The sequence below is a fragment of the Microcebus murinus genome, chromosome 27 (genome assembly GCF_040939455.1).
Source record: "Microcebus murinus isolate Inina chromosome 27, M.murinus_Inina_mat1.0, whole genome shotgun sequence".
Taxonomy (NCBI): domain Eukaryota; kingdom Metazoa; phylum Chordata; class Mammalia; order Primates; family Cheirogaleidae; genus Microcebus; species Microcebus murinus.
Window position 1 is genome coordinate 11756564 of NC_134130.1, and position 24851 is coordinate 11781414.

A 24851-nucleotide genomic window follows, 5' to 3' on the forward strand; every position below is an offset into this window, starting at 1 on the left:
TGAAGGACTCCCTCCCACCCCTACCTGGCAGTCATACATAGGGTTTCTCAGAAACCAGCCAGTATTTCAAGCAGAACTATTTATAACCAAAGATACCAATATGCCAGAGGAGTACTTGGAGTTGAGAATAGTTTGCAGCTCTGTTCTCTAGCCTATTAGGGGTCTTGGACAAAATTCTCATTAGCACATCTTTGTTCCACTAAATTAAATGGCAGAGATTATGTGATAAAGCAAGAAGAGCCTCTCGTAATCATATAGACTGGAGTGAAGAAATGCAGTTGAAAGTGCTTTACTTTTATTTTGTATGTATTCTAATGAAGAACTTTAAAGAACTTTACGTAAAGTATATCAAAGTACTTTATAGTATCTTTATGAGTTTACATGAGTTAGTAGAGAACAGAAAGCAGGTAATGATCTCATGTTGCCAATTAAAAAAGAACCAACACATGAAGACAATTTTTGGCAGAACTGGGAATAGAAAAGAACTTTTCCATTATAATCCAGTAATTTATTTCAATTAATAAAACAATGCATACAATACACACACACACACATTCTTTCTTTTCTTCTAATATTTATTATGGTCTAAAATGCTATTATTAATTGGAGGATTATGTAGTTCACTAATACTTGTCCAGCTTTCCTATTGCTCGTCGTTGGCTTTCTCTTTGAGTTTGTAAATTGTATGTTTGACTGGCACATATTTGCAGCAGAAAACCCTGTCTTGAATTTTTCTTATTTCACCCAACAGCATCCTGTGGTACAGTCTTATAGCTGCAAAGTGGAATGTTATTCTCAAATTTCATACGAAATAGTCCAACTGTACAATGAAAGATTATGCAAATCCTCAAGGAGCATCTAATCAATCACCGTGGTGTGAGAGGAATGCAGTGGATCGCTGAATTAGCTTCTGTTGGAATGTATTCATGTGTAACATCCCACTGACTGGATGACATCACAACAGCCTCAGGTTCTTGAAAGTCTTGAGGATGATTAGCTGAAAGAATTGGCTGTTTCTGCCAATCATAACCCAGCAAAGCTGCCTTTCTAGTTCTGGAGACATGAGAGAGGGGAAGGAGGGAAAGACCGACTACAGCTACACAGGAGAAGCTGCAGCAGTAGCAACAGCAGAGCAGGAGCAGCTGGTATTCCGGTGATTAAATAGTTCTCATTGCCTTTTTGCTGTACTCGGTCTGCTCCCTGGTGTAATTCTCGTGTCCAAGAAGGAAGCTGCATTTTAACGGTGTGCTGAACAGAGGTTTGAATCATCCCAGCTGGCTGCTTGTTTTGAAAAAGGACAATGTGTGTATAAATAAAAAAGACTCTGCTGGAAGAGTTCAGATACTAGGACTGGAGCTAGAGAGTGCTCTTGGAATACTGTTCAGGCAGATTGCATGAACTGAAAGCTCCTTCTAATTAACCTGGAGCCAAGTGAACCTGAATACTGGATATCTCATTTTCTAACTCGGGATAAATTCAAGTTAGGAAAAGAAAAAAACATTGAAATGCTTCTCTAGGTAAGTTACTACTTAATTTGCTGAAACCGAGGCGTGTGCAATAAATGGATTTGTGTTGCTTAGCTATGTAAACAAGTAGAATACAATAAAGTTTTATTTGTGAAAGATTTATGTAGAAGCAGATAATATTTTAAAACCAAATTCAGTCTCCCTTTTCAGCCTGTTTTCTTAACTGTCATTATGCTTTGTAGAAGTTATATTTGCAAGATAAATGGAAAATAGAGTCCTGCCTAAAAAAGAGATACAACTTGGTATATTTTAAACAGTTGCCAGGATATTTGCATAAAAAAACATCTTATTTGATGACAATTTTAGTCTTCCCAAAATCACCGATGTTGCAAATTCAATATCCAAAACTAACTGTAGGGTTATAAATATTTCCCCAAAAAGTGTTACTGAAAACATGGCATTCAAATTACTGAAGATGGGAACTCCTCTCCTTGGGACCAGAGATTTATAGGCATGCTCTGTTCTAATGGTCTGCTTTACAGAAACAGCTGCCACAGACATTTGAAATTGTATGATACAGTCATAAATTGCTTATAAAGAAATGGATGTCCTCCTCCTAGCTCCTATTAGGAAAGAAAAATAAATTCTTAGAACAATATATGTCATATTCCATATACATATACATATATATATATATATATATACATATATATATATATATTCCTAGGAAGACAGAAACAGCTTTATGTTATACCTATAAATACCTCCAAATTCCTCGTGCAGAGAATAAGTTGGAATGCAAGACATGGTATTTAAATATGGTCTTACTCATTCTTTTCAGTATCTCTGTTAGAGGAAGCTAAATATAAGGGAAACAAACTATATTTTGCTCGTAATTTGTTCTGACAAAATACTATATTTCTCAGAGTTATCATCTTAGCATTTTCAAGTGATGATATGTTTTGTTTATTATGATGGGTTATACTGTGAGTTCCCATATAGCTCTGAAAAAGTTTCAACAGCTTATGCTTTATCATGTCTCTTTTAAACACACCATTGCTTGCATTCACAATGCCTTTTACCAGAATATTTTTCATTACCTCAAGACCACAAATGTTTTAAATAAATCACATACCAAGATATAGGTGTGCTTCTGTAACTCTTAAAGTCATTTTAGTTGTCCACTCTCACCAAGTTCATGATTAAAATCCTGTGAGTTTCTTGCCACATTAGGAAATTGATAAAGATAAAAGTTACTGTAATTGGTTGCATTTCCCGAAAACTAGGAGACAATAAATTTTCTCCACAAAGATTTAGAAGTTTATTAATATCAAAAAATAATTTTAATCCCTTCTATTAAAAGTATGCCAATTAGCTATATCCAGATGCCAACTGGTTGCTATGTTATTTTTTTTAAGAAGCAAGTATACCTAGACTGTATAAATCCACTGACTAGAACAGCCTAAGTCTTCAACTGGAATTCATACAAAATAAATGATTAATAAGCAAAATATACTTTCCATTTACATTTATCTCAGTATATAAATGTAAATTTAAACTTGCTATGATTGTTGACATTTTAGAAATAAGGAATTTTATGCAGGTATACCTTATGATCAATATTTACATCATTTACATTGATAGACATAGTAAGATAATTGGGAAGATTTTTGGCAATTGAACACTAAGCATAATTGTCCTTTTTAATTCTATCTGAATGGCAATTGGTTGCCACAAAGATTGATGCATAAAAAAACCTTTTGAAAAATTGATAATGTGTATGACTTATTAACATGAATATCAACCTTAAAGGAAGAATATAGATGCAATTCAGAAACTCAGGCATTATTCTTAAATAAAAGTAACATCTTGTGAGGATTTTAATAATATTTTTTCCTTTTAATAAATAATTACAAAATGTACATAAATTGCATTTTGTTTTCTGCAAGATGGAGTTACTATCTAAGACATGTTTCCTTTTAAACATTTTACCCTAAATACCAAAAAGATGTAAATGGGGACTATTTGATATATCACTATATATAAAAATCAAAATTTGAAATTTCTATATGTGATAATCAAAATAGAAATGCATGTTTATGTATCTGTTCACCTCAGGAAAAGAACAATCTCACATATTTTATTAGAGTATTAAACCTGTTATACCTATTCTTTCTTCTCTCAAAAAAACATTCTGTGATTGGAATTAAAATAAATTTAGTTTCTTAATTCAATCTCTATACTAACATCAGTTCTTAAAAATGCTAAATAAATAGTTGTCCTCGATAGATCTCATGTTTATACGACCCCTTGCACTTTCTGTTTGAGTGGAAAAGGGGCTTTGAAAATAAAATTCAAAGATCAAACTTTCTGTGCATCATTTAGTAGCAACTACTAAGGGAGAACAGAAGCGTTTAGCATACTGTGTTCAAACTAGAAAATTCTGGCTGGTGCTGCCTCCCCAGATTTAGAAAGCAGCTGGGGAAACATAAAATAAAACTAGAATATCAGCCCTGGATAGAGGCCAAGACTGTGATGCTTGGCACCCAGAAGGCTAATTCTTTCTGGGCTGAAATTCATTGATAATGCATTATGTTTAACCTGAAGAGTTACTCTTTTCTCCAGCAAAAACCGTGGGATATTTAAAGACAAATATATTTTCTAAGTAGAGCAAAATGTTAAAGTAACAAAGGTTTTTTTTTTTTATTAAATATTGCATTAATGAAAAAATGTAAATAAGCCTAGCAGAAACTACTATAACATACATTATATACTCAGGAGAAGAAAAATAAATAAAGATGATATGTACCTTCTAACCATCATCTTGGTAGGGACAGAAAGGTAAGAAATGCCACATGTGGATACATGCCCAAAACAAAGAAATGTGAAGGTTTTATTAAAGTAACTGGCCTAGTAAAATTTGCAGTAAAAGTATACATTCTAAATACTGTGGTAGTATATATTTTTATAAAGCTAAACAACAAAAAAGAAGGCAAACTCCCATTCGTCATGTAGTCCAAATAACTAGAAGAAAGAGAAACTTGATGTCTGTTGATTTATTTTAAGTTTCTGAAGTGAGAAAAATGAGTCAAGTGTCAGACACAATGCTATTGCCTTCAACCATCAAGATAAAACATTTAGCCAACCTTTTCGTTAGCACTTCAGGAAACTTTCAGCTATGCTACTATACAGAGTGTTAAAATTCACTCTTTTTAAGTCCTTTTCAGCAAACTTAAGAAGTTAGAGGTGTCATTTGCAATGCACAACTTGTATACATACATACAGTCATTTCTATTAGAGACAGTCCTAGTCCCAAGCTGTCTTTATCTCAGTTTTCTAAGGAATACTATTACATTCTAGAATTGACAGATCTAAAATTTCTTTTAGAAATAATACTGAATTGAGAACAGATTTCCTCAAAACTCAAAATAGTCTGGAAATGAATTCCAAAATCATTAATGGCTTTTGACATTTCAAGACAAAGAGAATTTTGAAATGTGAATGGTAACTTACTCTTCATTCCTGCAGGTGAATAGTTGGCCCATATAATGTGACATGTTTATTTACTTTGCCTTGTTATTATTTGTTTATATTCATGAGTATTCAGATAATTCAGACCATGAAATAGGTTATAATAAAGTAACCTACATGTGACAAACTAAATAAGGGCTTCCAAGTTAATATTTGAGATAATTTACATATATAGATTACCTTAGATATATTCTTTTAGGATAAATACTTATGATACTTCATTAATAATATGACACTAAGTGAATAATTCTGATTAATTAGTGGAAATTAAGGAAGTAGCTGAGAAAACATATGAAGAGTTGAAGCCATGTTTGGATGCTCAAAAATATAATTTGGTATTGTCCTTAGGGTATTTGAGAAGACAAAGGTAATAACTCTATTATGTTGTAAAATTGGGATTTCTCTACTAAACTGAATTTTTGCTCCTTTTAGAAATTATTATTTTAAATATTTGAAAAATTCAAGGAAGCTTTTAGCAAGATAAAAACACGTGCATACCCGGTTCATGTACACATTTGCTCCCAATTTAGAAGAATTTCCCTATTTTGGACATTCCACAATAAAATGAACTTATGTTGAGATTTGTTTAAAATATTTAGCCTCCTTATTAAAAGTCTTTAATGGAATGCATCTTCAACCATAACCACATGGAAGTTGAAGTCAGCTTGGCCAAGTTCGGTATGTTCAAGCAAAAAGTAAATTTAGAAATGCTTTCTTAATCTCTCTTCACTTGCTCCTTTCTTTCTTCTTTCTTTCACTCATTTTCCTCTTTCACTTCTCTTTCTATTTCTTCCCTTTCCTATGCCTCTCTTTTCCATTCTTTTCTCTCTCCCTCATTTCTTCTTTTCTCCCTTTTTTTCCTTCTGTCTATCCTTCCTTCCTTCCTTCTTTCCTTCCTTCCTCCCTCCCTCCTTCCCTCTCTCTCTTCCTTCCTTCCGCCTTTCATCCCTTCCCTTCTCTATTTATTTTTGCTACTTGAGCTGAAATACTCCCCTGCATAGCTGGAGAGCGAGTCTCACAAGTTTAGTATGGCGGCAATTATGAATCTAATGGCCAGGTTTGAACACAGAGTAAATAGGGAAAATACAAAGAAAAAGTGGTTAAAGTGGGTTGAACTATACTAAGCAGTAAAAGAAAAGTAAGATAGGGTGGGAAATTTATGCCAGAGAAGTAGCGATGTCAACCTTAAAAAGTGGGCTATTCTTTCACCTGTGAATTTCTGTTTAATTTACTAACTTCTTTGAGTAGAGTCCTTTGCTCCCTTTCCATACACTCCCTGTTCTTCCTCAATAGGATCTTTTCCCTTTAGCAATTGCAGCTTAGTGGGAAGAATAAAAAATACACAAATATAAACAATCCTTATGTTAGTATTTTAAACCACCATAAATTATTTTCATATTTAGTACTTTAAACATAATAGCATTCGTATTCATCCCAAAGGCTGACTGCCATGCTAGTGGAAGAAAAAAAAAATAAAAGAAGGAAAAGCTATTTTGTCCATGTAGATACTTTGGCTTGATTCCATTCCTGGATCAGAAATTCAATTGTAGTCTTCTGACCCAGAGAATTCGTCATATTTCATCAGATATCTGAAAAGAGTTCTTCTTCTTGATGTACTGAGTAGTCTTTTAAGCCTACATAAAAATCATTTAAACCTCAGAAATAAATATAGCATCACTAAAGATTAATACAAGGAAAGGAAACAGATGCAGATATACATATGCTCCTATGAATGCACAGAAAAGTCCTAATTCTAATCATTACTCTAAAGTGCAAGTTAATGATTAGAATCAGAATTTAAATTTTATTTCTCAACCAATCTTTCACTAATTGTGATGTCAATCCAATTAAGATTTCACATATTATAATAAGTAAAATAAAACACATGTATTTGTTTACAAATTATAGTTATTAATTTATTTAAAGTATTATGGTTTCTGATATCTCAGTTTGTGAAGCCACTTTCCTTGGAATAGTTCTTAATCACCACGAAATAATGTTAAAATTGATCAATTGAGGTTGAACTCAATTTAATACTGAAATTATTGACCTATTCATCTGTCTGGACATATTTTTCACTTTAAATAGAGAAATAATATTTTTAAAGTTTTGTTCAATACTGTTCATAATACTAATGATAATAAATATTATTTTCTATTATATTTAACATGTGCCAGATACCACTCAAGGTACCTGGGAGAACAAAATAGCTCTCATGAGGCTTCTGGTGGGAGAAAACAGACAGTAAACTAAAGATCCAAGGATAGTGTCTGTGAGTGCTCTCTAGATGCATTAAGTTCAGATGATACATTAAAGGGTGTAACTGGGAGGTCTAGGGCTGGTGATATTGAGCATTCTTTTCATATGTTTCTTGGCCATTTATCTATCTTCTTTTGAAAAGCTTCTCTCTGTCTCTTTTGCTCACGTTTTAATTCTATTGTTTGATTTTTTTTGTGCTGATTTTCTTGAGTTCTTTGCAGATTCTGGCTATTCACCCTTTATCGGATATATAGCATGTAAATATTTTCTCCCATTCTGTAGGTTGTCTATTCACTCTGTTGATTGTTTCCTTGGCTGTGCAGAAGCTTTTTAATTTAATAAATTCTCATTTATTTATTCTTGTTGTTGTGGTTGCCATTGGGGGCCTTCTTCATAAATTCTTTGCCTAGGCCAATATCTAGAAAAGTTTTTCCAACATGTTCTTCTAGAATTCTTATGATTTCATGTCTTAGGTTGAAGTCTATTATCCATCTTTAATTAATTTTAGCTAGTGGTGAGAGATATGGCTCCTGTTTCAATCTTCTACATGTGGCTATCCAATTCTCCCAGCACCATTTATTGAATAGGGATTCTTTCCCCCAATGTAGGTTGTTGTCTGCTTTGTCAAAGATGAGAGATATGTTCTTCTTACAGCATGAAATTCAATGCTAATATTGAAACTTAAGCCCCAGATGAGCTGGTCCCCCATCTCATTGCCACATATGGGTGGGGGTAAGAACCAATATTCCAAAAGATTACTATATTTTCTGGAAGAATGGACCTAACATAATGAAATTCAGAAGGATCAATGTAATTGTCAGTATCCATGAGTTCCACTCATTGATTCAACCAACTGTGGATGGAAAATAATTTTTAAAAAATTAGTGTTTGTGTCTGTACTAAACATGCACATTTCCTTTCTTGTCATTATTCCATAAATATTACAGTATAACAACTATATACATATAACAACTATTTACATATAACAACTATTTATATGGTGTTTACATTATATTAGGTATAGGTAATATAAAGCTGATTTCAAGCATACAGGAGGATGTGAGCAGGTTATATGCAAATGTGTGCTTTTTTGTATAAGAGTTTTGAGCTTCTGTGGGTTTGGGTATCCAAGAGGGCCCTGGAACCAGTGCTTCCTGTATAACAAGAAATGACTATAGATATAATTTCACCAATTACAAAAGTACTTCAAATTCAAGAAACAAAAGTCTGGTAAGACAAATACAATGGTAATACAAACTTAGAGTGCATTAATAGAACCATAGTGTCAATTTCAGGAAACATTCTCTATGACCTCATTTAGCACAGGTCTCTCGTTATTTGCCCTGATCATCAGTCTCATGTTCCTGATGCCTCATATTAAGGAGTAGTCTTTTCTGACCTTCTTCTGTCCCTAGAGCGGACCAGGTGTGGCTGCTTTACCTGCACACAGCTCTTTCATGGTACTTATCATCTCATAATGAAATTGCTGTATGTGTGTCAGTACTCCTCATTTAACCAAAAACTTTTGATGGCAGAAATGCTTAGAGAGTGCTTAACCAATAATCAGCAGACAGCCAGGGTTTGATTAACATAAAATGTAAAGAGACATCTGGGAACCATACCATATGAGTAACAGTTGAAAACAACAGTGATATTTAAAGGAAAAAGACTACAGAGAAGCAGTATAGTTATCTTTATATATTGAAGATTTCTTTTTTTTTTTAATTTAAAAAAGGAGTTTGTTTTATGTTATGTGACACCAACAGACTAAAATACAAAAGATCCTGGGAAGTTGTTTCTATGGCAGGTCAGGGAAAAAATACTTTCTATCAGTAAGTTTCCACTCAATTAAAGCAACCAACACAGGGTGGAATGGTACCTGTGGAGAAGACTTCTGTCTTCTCCTTGAGATTTTCTGCCTTTAGAAAGAGAAGAATGGTTACTACCAAGGTTTCTTGATGTTTTTCATTGTGTCATTATAAGAATTATGGGTAAAGGCTTTAATGTAAATACTCTGCCCACCTGAAAACCAGCTCTAGCAGTTGGTTAGAAGACTGGTCAACATAATTCATATAAATAGCAATAGGGTAAAATTACATAGTGTGACTGTATTACTCAGTATGTGCCCTACAGTAAAAAAGCAAATTTTCATAAAAAGATTTACAAGGTGCATAATCTCTTAAGGAAATATGAAATGATAAATTTCTTGAGTAAAAGTCTATCTTTTTCATTTAAACATATCATTTCATTATTCTTTTGAGCCAGTCCAAGAAAGAAAATATGTAATGATTTGAGTCATAAATGATAAAATATTTCTGGCTTCCATGAACTTGTAAATGTTAAGGAATGTAGAGATTGATTGGTTTAATTGTGAAGCATAAGCCCTGTGAGAGAAGAATCACAGTCGTGTAAAGAAATGCGAATTGGTTTAAAGACGACATGGTATCGTGATATAGTAGAAGGCAGATGGTAATGTTGAATTTCACTAAATCTAAATTCTGAATCTATTTTAGCCATTATTCGTGATAAAATGTTAAAGCTAACCAACCCTTCTCAGATTCATGATCTGTGAATGAGGTAATGATAATCCACAGAACTGCTGAGAAAGCTGTGACAATAAATACGGAGTTTCTAGTGCAAAGTTGAAAACTTGAGAGATTTTAAATTAATGGAATTAAGTTTTAATTATATATATTGGTACTCTGACTTTGGCCTACAATGTAACATTTTGCACTGATTTAAAGTAAGCCCTGAATGATGAGTATCCCAATCCTCATTTGGAAATAATCACCTAAACCATCTTTTCGCATAGTTTCTACTACATTTTGATTATATAGTTGAATATTAATAACATTAAATCTAATGTAAAGGATCACATATCATTGATCAACGTTTTAATCTAACTCATCATAGTCATCAAAATTAACTAACATTCAAACAAGTGAACGGACCATTGACCAGAGGAAAAAACTGTTAGAAAAAAGTGCCAAATAGTTTATTTTGCTTTTCTGGTATATTGGAGTAGAGAGAAACATGGAATTAGAAGACAAGAAGGCAAAGTTCAGAAACTGAAACTAGATAGAATTAAAACAAATACAAATTTTTCCTAGTTGGTTATCTAACCAACTGGCAGAGCAGGGAGTTAGGTGAGCAAAGTCTCCATTCCAAAGTCTTATCCACATTCCCTGTAGTTATACAATGAAAACGTTAAGAAACCTTCTAGCCACCGTCTGTTGTCAAGGCAGTAATTTCTTCCATAGAAGCCTTTTGGCTTGAAGATACAATGAAATTTTTAAAATTACTAATTGCTAATGTTGACCTAGACTGAGAATAAAAAGATACCAATTGTATTCTGTGTTTTGTCACAAATGTATTGGTATATTTTAAATTGATCTCATGGTTTCCATATAAAAAACAAGACCACTTTTACTCCTTGTTTTCTTTGTTCCCAAATGTATATTGAAAATCAACACAATATTTTACATTTCATAATCTCCCAGTATTTTCTACCAAATAGGATTGCTAAGTGAATTATTTTGGCACAGGACCTGGTATCCTTTTAAAGCATTCATAAGTAACTTTTGTAATAATTCTAGATTCCAGTCATCAAGTATTAAAATAGGAACATCTCAAGAAATGTGTTGCCTCTGACTAGTAGCAGAATGCTTGAAATCACTCTAAATCTCTTATCATGAGTTTTTGTCATGGTTTCCAAAACTTTGACAATTGTTTATTTAACCTGATTTAGTTTTGTATGGGATAGTTAAATTCTATGTAGACTATATTTACATGTTACCATCCATGTTATTTCTGGTTGATACCAAGCTGGTGTTTATTTGGTAGTATCTAAAAGCTAAAATAACATAAAATATGAGGCAATCAGATTAAAAATAACAGGCATACCAATGAAATTGAATGAAGCATTTCTCTTACTGATTAAAAGTAATTATTTTGTATATTGTATAAAATTCAGAATACTCTGAAGTAAAAGAAATAAGTGAAAGGTGGAAATAGGAACTATAAGAGATATAAAATTTATAGTTAGGAAAGAAATAATCAAAAGACAATTTCAGTATTTTCTATTTCATAAAGTTCTTTATTAGTCTTGTACATGGCAATGAAAATTCTACTTCTTGATATTTAAGGTACCAATACAGAACAGTAGCAATAGAGGAAGAGAGTTCATATTAGCTGTGTAACATTGGACTTGTACCTACATTTATCTGGACTTGAAATTCTTTATTCATTCCTTGAGTTCTTTGAGTAATATTTTGGTAATTGGAATTTATAGCTATTTGTACACAGGATAAAAAGTGTCCATTTGGAAAGAGTTCAGTTTTCATTATCAGCAGATCAAAGTCAGTAGTATAGAATTTCACACAGATAATTTCCTGATAGTGAGATAATATAATAAAAAAAAAAATCTTGCTAAAACTTTCTACCAAGTAAATAGACTCCAGTTATACTGCCCCCAAACAGGAACATTATATATTTACTTTAAATGTCTCTAGGTAAGAAAGTCAGTGGTAGAGAAGTGATTGTTGAAATTAATTTGAGGAGATAGTAATCTTTTGTTACTTCTGATGCAGACATATTCCATTTATACTGATAAACTGAAAGCTTACCTAAATTCAGAAAAAGAATGATTAAAATATTAAAAATGTAGCTTCTAAGAGACTGCAGATATTAATGTAATTTGTGAATATAATTATAATGCTGTTAGTAACATTAAATTCACATAACAAAAAGTAAATTAATATAAATTTTTATTAGTATTATAATTGATATTTTAATAAATTCCTTAACAATTTTTTACAATTAAACTTCAATGTTAAATATTAGGCAAATTTTTTTCTCCCTCTTTTATTCATTCATAAGGCAAGAAGTGAATTTCTACATTCTGGCTTCATTGATTCATCTGTATATCTTATAGTTTTCTTGCCTATAAGAATACCAGGGCAAAGTGAGCATTTTATGTTTCGTGGATAAATGCTTCCATGATTGTCTACTGAGCCAATTAACAAGGATGAAAATCAATACTAAATATAATAATGGTTTTGAAGAATGATTATTGAGCTAAACCAAAGCAATTATCAGTTGATGGCAATCATTTTATTGCTGCTGGCTATACATTGATTTACTCAAGTGTATAGAGAAAAGCACAGAAATTGAATACTCCATTGTAATTCTAAGGACAAAGTTGGTCATGTTATTCCCCTACCTGGTCCTGGATCCTTCTTCTGTCTTCTGTGTCAAATCTCTCTTTCCTCTTTCTTCCTCAAAATCCAAATCCTCTCATTCTTCAATGATTAAAACAATCTATATCCCTAAATTGTCTCCTGATGACTTCAGTCTATTGGAATCTTTTTGAAATTTCATAGCACTGATCCTTAGAGTTCTCAAGTGCCTAATAGGTGTATATTCCTCATGACAGCAAGTGTTAGTGTTGTATTGCTATTAACTCTTTCAGTTCCTACAGAATGGGTGAAAATATTTGCATGCTATTCATTTGATAAAGGGCTAATAACCAGAATCTACAAAGAACTTCAACAAGAAAAAAATGAACAGCCCTATTAAAAAGTGGGCAAAAGACATGAACAGAAACTTTTCAAAAGAAAATAGATTAATGGACAAAAAAAGACATGAAAAAATGATCAACATCTCTAATCATCAGGGAAATGCAAATCCAAACCACAATAAGATATCACTTAACTCCATTGAAAATGGTTTTTTTCAAAAACTTCCTTTTCCTTTTTGTTTGCAACTATTCTCAGTTTGTTCACCACCACCTCCTCCTCAATTCACTTTAATTTTTTACTTGACTTAACTAAACCACTAGGCTTATTTTTGCCAAGGCTCCTAGTATTCTCATGATTGATAAATTCAATGTCAATTTTCGATTGTGTTTCTTGACTCACAAATAGCATTCAATACTTGATCAGAAATGTTGATATTCCTTACTTGCAGATTCCATGGCGTTCTTCCACTAGCCACAGTTTATGCTGTGTTGTTTTCTAAATTTTTAATGTATACCTCTATCATCTTACTATCACACTGTTTCTTAGCGCTTTCACTCAATGTCATGGCTCCTTTTACCTTTTAACAATGGCAGCACAGGCCTTAATTCCTTTCCTATATGTTCAACTTCCTAGTGGACATTTCCTTTTGAATATCTCATGGATGTTTAAAAAATAATATATTACAGTCTACTCATTTTCTCTTCCCACATCTTCTCTGCTTCTATGTAACTTTGTATCTTCCATATTATTAAACTCATCATGACTTACTGTAATTGACTTTTCATTTGAATGTGTTACAGAATAGACCTTCATTGGTTTTGAAGAGCAGAGATAGTGTTTGTCAGGTGGATAGTGCATCTGGTACTTAGTAAAGCATTCAATCAATACTGAATGAATGACTGTGTGAAAGTCTGTAGTCTTTGGATGATTCATTTTTTTCCTCTCTACATTCAATCAATCACTAAGTCATGACACATCTATTTCTTTAGTGACAGGACAAAAATAATTCACATGAGAGTATTCACAGCCTTGTCTATCTAAGAAATAGTGTAAAGCATTTACCCTTTCTATTTAGCCCTAAAAAGAAGGGTTATCTTGCTTTCTGAATATGAGGTTAATTGTTCAATACCATAGGGTCTTGTAGAAAGGAAGTGAGATGAGAGGGAGAGAAAAAATAGTGAAACGTTTGGCAGAGATTTCCAGAGTAGCTTTGGAGTGCAGGGGAATTGAAGAGTAGAGAAAACGACATTTTAGAAGTGTCATTTTGTTTTATGAATTAGAACTACTTAATGTTGTTTAGGAAATATTAGTGAAGAACACAATTCGTTTCAAATAAATTATTGTGGCTCTTAAACAGGGCTTCTTAAATGTATCCTACTGTGCTAACTGTATAGAGCTACAGATTTATAAGAGCTAGAAAGTTATACATAAATATCCTGAAACAGCCTGCTCTTGTTTTAATGCTTTACTTTTTAGAGTGGTTCTAGATTCCTAGCAAAATTGAGCAGAGGGTACAAAGAATTCCCATAAATCCCCTCCTACTCATGCACAACCTACCCCACCACCAACATCCCTTACAATCAATGAACCAACATTGACACATCATTATCACCCAAACTCTTAGTTTACATTAGGATTCAGACTCAGTGTTGCATATTTTATGGGTTTTGCCAAATGCTGACCTGTGTCTGTCATTATAGTATCATATGAAATTGTTTCATTTCCCTAACCCCCCCTATATTTCACCTATTCATCCCACCCTTCCCGAAAATCCCTGATGACCACTGATTTTTTTCACTATCTCCATAGTTTTATTTTTTTCATAATTTCATATAATTTGAATGATATAGTATATAACCTTTTATGTTTAGCTTCTTTCACTTAGTAATATGCATTTTGTGTTCCTCCACACATTTTTATGGCTTGATAGATCACTTCTTTTTAGTACTGAATAATATTTTATTGTTAACCAGGAATATAACCAGGAATAAAGCTAATATAAAACATCTGTCTATAAGTTTTTGTGTGGGTGTAAGTTTTTAACTCTTTGGGTAAATAACAAGTATAATTGCTGGATAATATAATAAGACTGTGTTGAGCTTTGTAAGAAACTGTAACGCTGTCTTCCAAAGTAGCTGCATTGTTTTGCATTCCCACCAGCAGTGAATAAGACTTTCTGTTGCTCTATGTCCTTTTCAACATTTGGTGTTGTCAGTGTTTAGGATTTTTGCTCTTCTAATAGGTGTGCCATGTATTCCATTGCTATTTTAATTTGTAATTCCTCATAGTCACATACAAAGTGAAGCATCTTCCATATGCTTATTAGGCATCTTTATATCTTCATTCGTGAGGTATCTGTTTAGGCGTTTTTTTGTCAATTTTAAACTGTATTATTTGTTTACTTACTATTTAATTTTAAGTGTTCTTTGTATATTTTGGATAATAGTTATTTATCTGATATGCCTATTGCAAATATTTTCTCCCAGTTTGTAGCTTGTCATCTTTCTCTTAACAGTTCCTTTCACACAGTGAAATTCTCTCATTTTAATGATATCCAATTTATCAATTATTTAATTTGTGGATTATTCCATTGGTATTGTGTTCAAAATATCATCAGCACACCCAAAGTCATCTACATTGTCTCCTATGTTATCTTCAAAGAGTCTTATAGTTTTACATTGTACAATGATATTTAAATAAGTGTACATGAAATTTACAAATAGTCTATGATCTATTTGAGTCAATTTTGAAAATATAGTAAGATCTGTAGGTAGATTCACTTTTTTGCATGTGAATGTTCAGTTCTAGCACTATTTGTTGAAAAGACTATCCTTTCTCCATTGAATTGCTTTTGTTCTTTTCTCAAAGATCAGTTGATTACATTTTTGTAATTTTGTGGGTTTCTTTTTTTATTTTTTAGATTTCAAAATATTAAGGGGATACAAATGTTTTTGTTACATTGCTAGCTTTTATAATGCTTAAGTCAGGGCTATAAGTGTGCCAATCACCTGAATAGTGTTCATTGTACCTGTTAGGTAGGTTTTTACCCCTCCCCTCCTCCTTCTCCTTCTTGATTTCCAATGGCTTTTACTTCTCTCTGTGCCCCTATGTGCCCATAAATTAGTTCTAAATTTTTAGAAAGTACATGTGGTGTTGTTTTTCCATTCCTTAGATACTTCACTTAGGATAATTGTCTCCACTTCCATCCAAATTAATGCAAAACACATTAATTCATTTCTTTTTATGGCTGAGTAGTACTCTATGGTACCACATTTTGTTAATCTGCTCATGAATTGATGGACACTTAGGTTGATTTCACACCTTTGCAACTGTAAACTGTGCTGCAATAAACATTCACGTCCAGGTGTCTTTTTGATAAAATGACTTCTTTTCCTTTGGGTAGATACCCAGAAGCAGGATTGCTGGATCTAATGGTAGATCTACTTTTACTTCTTTGAGAAATCTCCATAGTATTTTTCATAGAGGTTGTACTATTTTGTAGTCCTTCCAACAGTGTATAAGTGTTTCTTTCTCTCTGCATCTGTGCCAACATCTATTGTTGTTGGACTTTTTCATAATAGCCATTCTCATTGGGGTGAGGTGATATCTCATTTTGATTTAATTTTAGTTTCTCTGATAATTAGTGAAATTGAGCATTTTTTCATGTATTTGTTGGTCATTTGTATATCTTCTTTTGAAAAGTTTCTGTTCATGTTTCTGCCCACTTTTTAATGAGGTTGTTTGTTTTCCTCTTGCTGATTTGTTTGAATTCGTTACAGATTATTGATATTAGCCCTTTATTAGAAGTATAGATGAAAATATTTTCTCCCATTTTGCAGGTTGTCTATATGCTCTATTGATCATTTCTTTGCTGTGTAGAAGCTTTTTAATTTAATCAAGTCCCATTTATTTATTGTTGTTGTTGCTAGAATTATCTCTGGGGTCTTAGTTGTATTCTTCCCCTGGGCTGTTATCTAGAAGAGTTTTCCTACATTTTCTTTGAGAATTCTTATGGTTTTATGCCTTACATTTAAGTATTTTATCCATCCTGTATTAATTTTTTAAGTTGTAAGAGATAGGGGTCCTGTTTCATTCTTCTTCATATGGCTATCCATTTTTCCCAGCACCATTTATTGAATAGGGCATATTTTCCCCAGTGTATTTTGTCATCTACTTTGTTGAAGATCAATTGGTTGTATTAATAGGTAAATGGTTTTATTTCTGTGCTCTCTGTTCTGTTCTATTGGTCTGTGTGTCTATTTTTATGCCCATACCATGCTGTTTTGGTGATGATAGGTTTGTGGTATAATTTGAAGTCTGGTAATGTGATGCTTCCAGATTTGTTTATTTTGTTTGTTTGTTTGTTTGTTTTGCTTAAGATTGATTTGTCTATTCAGGCTCTTTCTGATTCCAAATGAAGTGTAGAATTATGGATCTAGAAAAATAATTCAGTGCTTCATGCAAGCTTATTTTTTAATTTACTATTGTGTTCTGTTGATTGGTTGTCTGTTCTTTCACTGATACCACAATGTCTTGATGACTATAGCTTTGTCCTAAGTCTTGAAATTTGTTAATCTCAGTCCCCCAACTTTGTTCTTCTCCTTCAATATTGAATCGGCTATCATAGGTCTTTTGCTTTCCATATAAATTTTGCTTGCCCTTTTTAATTCTTATTTCTGTTTTCTTAAGTCATTTTCTTAAGTCCAGAGGGACCATTGTAACTAGTTCTTAACTGATCTCCTACCTCATGGCTTCAATCTATCCTCTCAGCCCCTTTACGGATGACTTTCTAACGACAACATTTATCATGTCAGTCTTCAATTAAACTATTTCAATAGCCATCCAACTTTTAAGGCAATTTAAACTCCCTAGAATTTTAAATCAGACCTTTTTATCTTCTAGTACCTATCTACCTTTTCAATTCAATTTCCTACTACTATATAAATAAATGAAAAAACAAGAAGGAAGTAGGAAGTGTTGGGAGAGAAATTGTAACATTTCACTGGGAGGCTAGAAGCAGCTGTATTGAGGATATTACATTGATGTAAAAGACTAAAAGAAATGAAAACTATGACATGTTTATACTTGGGGGCAATTAATCTAGGCAGAAGCAGCAGCAAGTGCAGAAGCCCAGAATTTTGTGTGTTAAGAACACAGCATGTTCAGAGACTGTTTAGAAGTCCAGTAGGGGGTTGTGGAGAATTCAGTGAAAGAGAAGTGTTGGATATTAGGTAGATCTGTGTAGACCAGTCTATGAATTTGGCTGTTACTCTGTGTAACCTGTGTGTGAGGGTCATTTTTATTTATTTATCTATTTTTTTTTTGGTGAGGAGTTGATCAGAGGAAAGACATAACCTGATATACATTGTAAAAGATACCTTTGGCAATATATTGAAAAACAACTTATGTGGAGCAGTGGCTGAAGCAAAGATCAATTGGGAAGATATTTTAATAATTCAGTGGAGAAATGATTCTAATTTTGACTAGGATGGTAGCCCTGAGGGTGTTAATATATGTTCAGATTCTAGATATGTTTTTCAGGTAGAGCCAATGGATTAGATATTTGGTGGGTCTGGTGGGGAAAAAAAAGAGAGGTGTCAATAACCAGCAGTAACCGGTGAGTATGGGTTGTGTATGTGTGTGTGTTTCTAATAACATAGCACTATTTACTTATATAAGAAGACAGTCAGAGGAATCAATTTAGTGTTAAAGAAAATATCAGGCAATCAGATTTGATCTCATTTAAATTTGAAATGCTCATTAGATTTCCAAACTGGTTGAATATACAAATAGAAGCTGGTAAAAGATCTAGCTGTGGATGTCAATTTTGGAGTCTTATTATCAATCACATTTAACACTATAATTATCGATAGTATTTCAAACCATGACACTGTATGAGATCTCCAAAGAAGGGAAGGTAGAGTAGAGATCAGAAAATGCAACTAGAAAGACATAAAAAGCCATAAACGTATAATTTCCTAGAAGCTGAGGAAAGACAGTTTTTGTGTGGATGAACGGATGATCAGTGGTATGAAATACTGCTTATAGATAAAGTAAGATAAAGAGCAAGAATTGATAATTGGATTTTACAACATGAAGGTCATTGGTGACATTTGTAAGAAAAATGAAGTGGTGAGGGTAAGCCTGATTAGAGCAGGCTCCAGAGAAAATTAGACACAGCGTTACCAACAGTTTTGCTGTAAAGGGGAAAGAAGTAGAATGATAGATTATAGGGTAAGTGAATTATGATCGAGCTAATAGAATGTTTGCATGCTGGTATAAATATTTTAGTAGAAAATGAAAACTTTATGGCTACATGGGACAGAGAAAAGTATTATTGAAGCAATATCTCCAATGAGTAGGTGATAATGCATTAAAAATTAGTGCACAAGTAGAGAGTTGTCCTTAGCTAGAGTAGATAACTTACCCCAAAGAGAACATACACACATACAAGTGAGTAAGAATGGTAGTGGTTTCTTCTTGCCACTATGCTCCCTGTAAAACAGAAAACAAGATCATCAGATGAGAGGCATGAAAAGAAAGTTAAAAGTTTGAAGATAGAGCGAAAGATGTGAAACATTCATCTAGAAGAAGATAATGTTAATGGACTAAAAAATATAAAAAGATGACTGGCAAGAATTAAAGGCCCGTTTGAGGTTATCGATCAAGAATTTAAGTCAGATTGGCGATGTGTCACCCATCCTCAGAGTTGCAAGCATAGATTTGGCGGAATGGGGAATTTATTCAGTATTGTTGTTTAGACAACTGTACAGCATGAAATGAAAGAGAGTAAAAAGATTCGAGAGTATATCATATATAATGAATGATTATATGATTTATGCTGAGGAAGGAGTGTTGTGGCATCATGAGAGAGAGAGACTGCAAAATGAAAAGATGAATGGTTTAAAGATTCTAGGAACTTGAAATATTGTTGAAATTGGGGTGATAAGTAGAGTGAGCTAAAGTGATAGGAGATAGTGTTTGGATAGCAAAATGTATGAAACCAATATTACGAATCACTTACAGTTATACAGTGATTAGTTATAATGGAAAGACCTAGCATGTGATCATGGAACCTGGTGGTGGTGATAAGAAGAAACACAGGAGCATTAAAGAGAGAACTTAAAACCTTGGGTATAGTGTGGGAAGGATCATCTATATGGTTATTTTTATTATCAACAATTATTGCATGAGTGGTTTGTGAGAACAATGAATGGTTTCCAAAAGATAAGATTTTTAGAACTGAAGGGCTTCAACCCAGGCCTGAGTTGATGACTGCTGGAAGGAGAATAGGTGGGTGGTATGGTCTGTCTGATAAGATGAAAAGTTATAGGATTTTAGGGAGTTAGAAAGGAGAATAGGCTAGAAGTGACAGTAAGAAATAAGAAGGACATCTGACCAACCTCCTGGCTCAATGGTAGAGAACTAGGAGAGAAAATACAGTGTCAGAGAGCTCTGAGGTCCTGGGGGCAGGGAACAAGGGTTTAGTTAGGGTCAGGAAGGTGCAGAAAACTTTTGGAGAAGAGTTTCACTGTTTAGGGAAAGAATTGTTCTGATGACTGACCATGTATTCTGGTAAGCACAGTGAAATGGTTCAATAAATGGAGGGGCAGGAAATGGGTTCACAAGTGCACTGTGCAGGTGGGTAAGCGAAGTCCATGGGGTCCTGACTGTCTTTTGATGACTCATATCGCTGGGGATAAGGGACACAATGGGAGAAGTCACGGACGTCCCTGTGTGAGGAGTTACATCCCGAGGGGCCCAAAGTCTATAGCAAGGATCATGCCCTAAGAGTTGGAAGAGCTGGGGGTATGCAAAGGGGGGAAGGAATTCCAGGTAGACAGCTGTCTCTGCCATAATATTGGGAACATTCATTTTCTGAAATTCAACTAATCTGGCAATCCACAGCTACTGTATTAGCTTCCTAAGGCTACCATAACACAGCACCAAAAACAGAGCGGCTTAAACAATAGAAATGTATTGTCTCACGCCTCTGGAGGCTAAAAGTCCAAGATCAAAGTGCCAACAGGCACGAGGGAAGGATCTGGTCCAGGCCTCTTTCCTTACTTCTCTTACTGGTTTCACTAGAAATCACACCGTGCATACTTACTTACCAATACTTGAAATGTATTAATATCTTGACCTTCTTCCCAGAAAATATAGGATTTTTAGAACACTTTTACTCCATTTATTCTCTTATTACATTTATGCTATTGTTCTTATTTATTGCAATTAGGCTTTGTTTTATTTTCAATGTCTCAAGGCTTTATTATTACCATTTTCTGTACTCAAGTTCATTTATATTAACTCCCGTTTTACCGGTTTATTTTATCTTCACTTATATCCAGAAACTTGAACACTCTTCTTATTTTTGAGAAATTCATGATCGTATGAATTTCCACCTCAATTCAGATGTGAAGTCATTCTTTCCTCAGTCAAGTCACAGACATGCCGACTGAGAGTGTCCAATGCCATATGCTCCTACCAGACTTTGAATCGGAAGCTACTGAAGTGAAGAAGTGGGTCCAAAGAAAATTCCATTTAGGTTGGGGTGTCTTTACCTACGTCCATATTCCAGGGGTGGTGTCACTTGAAGTACAGCCCAGATCTCAATATCAGCAGTGATAGTTGTATAGTATTTGGTCTGTGGCCACTTTTCAAATACACTTTATGATATCTGTGTGTTCGTGCATGTAGCCTTAACCACAACTGGAGTAGAATGATGAGACTAAATCTAATTAAGAACAATTTTTCTTATTGCATTTTTTAATCACCTTGATGTTTGCATTCCAATTATAGTTTGCATCTTTATCATGGTGTCACTCAGTCCTCATTTATGACAAATTCTGTGATAGTTATTGAGAAAGATTACTTAGTCTCTAAAAATACTTTTCTTGAAACAAATTTTAATGACTAATTTAGGGAAAGCAACTTTGGAGAAGAACTCAAAGCATGAATAGAGATAAAGTCTATTGTATATTTGTACATTTTACTCAGAATGATTAATTTGAGTATTTCATTGTAAGCACAACCTCCTAATTATCCATTATCCTTCAAGTCATCTGTAAAACAGCTGCACATGAGCAGGTATTTTTACAGATTCTCAGGTAAATGATAAATTATAATGGATGCATATAATGTTACAACTGTAAGATATAACTATGAGCAGTAAAAGGTGGTATCAAGGAAGCCTCTTTTGCAAATAAATCATAATGCCATTCTACATGGAAATTGTAACGACAATTTTAAATTATTTCAAATATAGTTCTCATGTTTTATATTTCAACCTCATAGCTAAGAAACAGAGCAAATTGAGAGACAACCTAAATCATGGTGTACACACTTCTCTTTTATATATAAGCTATTATTAATTGTATGTTAATTCTCTACTCTTAATATATTTTAAAAGGTTAATTATTTAAGCAGATTCAAATTTTGAGAATCATGCCATTTTTGTAAATGAATTTATTTCACAGACATGTTTGCATAATAGAGAAATGTGAAACTGAGAAGTAAATCTATTTTGCAAAAACCAATCCATGTTACTGTATTTAGTTAAGAAATATATCCTAAATACATGGCCATTTGGAAGCAAGATGTGGCAAACTTGTTTTTTACATATTTGAATTATAGGTGTTTTACCTCTTTTTGCTTCAGAAAAAAATTAGATCTTAAAATTCACCAACATTAGCAAGATATTAAAACTATCTGTTGTTTTATCTGTCCCTTGTGCATAGTAAGAACAAAAATATGAAGGTGTACATTTAAAAAGCAGAAATATAATTATAGAAGCAGGGAACCATACAAACAATATAAAATTGGCTATTCATTACAAGTGTGGGGAAGAGAATTGATTAAAACATATTTGGTGTGAAATTGTTGCAAAATTGGTATTTTAACATGAAGAGTCACTGATCTTTCCCTGATATCAACAGTATGATGTTCATTCCAAGAGCCATGTTTCTTGCACGCTAAGGACTCATTGAATTAGCACTTTCTGTGTTTGGTAATCTGTGAATGGGTAACAGGTGCTGTTGGTCTATTTTTTGCAATAAAAGCTAGAACATATCGCCCTCTAGTGTTAAAAAAGAGACCCAAACAATATTTCGAAATAAAGAAATATGCATTTTGAAAAGCAAATGTCTTATTTTTTCCTGTCAATTAAATGTGATATATCAATAGACAGGCTATTATTTTCTAATCCTAGAAAAACAAATGGCGAATATGACTGATTAACCTGGTTTTATAGCCTGTGTGATAAAAAATGTTTGCTGGATGGAGGATACGTTGTTTTATTATTTTACCTTTTGATAATTCTGGTCACATCATTTTTCCATTATAGTTCTGAGTATTTTACAACTTTAGAAGAGATAACTTACTTATGCTACTTGACTTGAAAAAGATATGCATTTTTCCATAGCTTCAGGAAGCAAGGGAGAATTCCTTAGGTTTGGGGAACATTGGTAGGAAGGGATCAGCTTGGCTCCCTGGATAATTTTGAGCCAGTTCAACCTTCACTTCCTTTTCTCATTGTAAAGTAGAAGGTTGGGGTTTTAGGTAGTGGGGCTACCCGGCTTAGAAATGTATTGAAATCATCAGAATGTAACAAGTTGGGGAAATAGAGTAGAAACAACAGTGATGGATTTAAGAAGGACTTCTTAATCATTTTTCTCTTTTATTATAACTAGACAATGTCATAATTTTAAATGAAAAGATAAGATAAAAGTTACATTTTTAAGCTACAGGAAAAAAATTACGTACACAGAAAGAACTAGACAGAAGTTTTTGTTAAGCCATGTTGATTTTATTTTATTTTTCGGGATTTTCAAATATGTTATAATACTTTCCAGTATAAAATATACATAAATTTTGTTTACAAAGGTAGCAGTGTGAGTTTTGATAAACATTTTTTTCAAATCACTTTTGTAGATAAGACAATTTACAGAAAAAGAGCTTGCTTTTGAGAGAAAATTGTTCATATAATTTTATCTAAACAGGGAAGAATACCATGATATTATATTTCCTCAGTCAACTTTTGTAGCTTCTATATAAATTGTTTATATAGAAAGAAAAGGAAATAGAGATATAAATGGAAACATTGTTAGATAGATTGGCCAATTAATACCCACACTCCTCAAATCCATTAGCACAAGCTTTAAAGCAGTGACTTTAAAACCATCCACTGTCAAGTAAAAAAAGGAAAAGAAAAGAAAGAAAATTTTCTAGAGATGAAAGGGAAATAATAAACAGAGAAGAAATGAAGAACAGACTAAAACAGAGGAACTTAGATGTTTTCAATGATAATATGAGAAACAGGTGAATTGCCTTTACTTCTTACAAGAAGAGTAAATAGGAGCTAATCTAAGACTGAACTAAATTTTATTTTTTATTTCAGCATCTTATAGGGGTACAAACGTTTTAGCTACATGAATTGCTTTCGTATATTTTGAATCAAAGTTATATGTGTGTCCATCACCCAAACAATGTGCACTGTGCCCGATGGGTGTGAATTTTACCCAGCCCTCCTCTTCTGTTGTCTCTGCCTGTGATCCACACCCAACCTGCAACTGCTCTCTGTCTCAGTCCAGCATTAAACCTTCCAGCCAGGACAACCCGACAAGTGATGTCTTTAGTTAGCCTTCTTGGCTCATCCCCTGAGCTACATTTTAGATAGCCTGTCTGGGTCAAGTTCAATTTTCAATGTCCCATTGTAAGTATTGCCCCCAAATTTCTACAAAATGAGACAGATTCTTGGATTTATCCCAAATTCCTAAAGGAATTCTCTGGACTTCAGGAACCCATAGAATAGATATAGTCATTCCAAAATTGTTTAATTCTATTTTATTCTGGCTGATACATTCTAAAGATATGGTTATTATTTTAGTAGTATTAAGGATACAATTCGATGATGAAATCTTAGTTATAGAAATAAACACAGTTCCAAGCAATGATCACTACACCTCTGAACTTTGACACAGATCACATTTCTATTACTGTATCTAAATCTTACATGGCAAAGCAGAACAAATGTCCATATGGTAGTTTCCTACTCTCAAAGACCGCATGTTTTTTCTAA

The 24851-nt window shown here is 33.2% G+C and overlaps 1 protein-coding gene across 1 annotated transcript in view; it reads left to right on the forward strand.

Moving 5' to 3' along the window:
* The first annotated feature begins 1014 nt into the window (after window positions 1-1014).
* NDST4 (N-deacetylase and N-sulfotransferase 4) overlaps window positions 1015-24851 on the forward strand; it is a 224440-nt gene continuing 200603 nt past the window's right edge. Inside the window, exon 1 of the mRNA XM_075998102.1 lies at window positions 1015-1517. The gene's annotated coding sequence lies outside the window, so the exon portion shown is untranslated. The remainder of the gene's footprint in view (window positions 1518-24851) is intronic.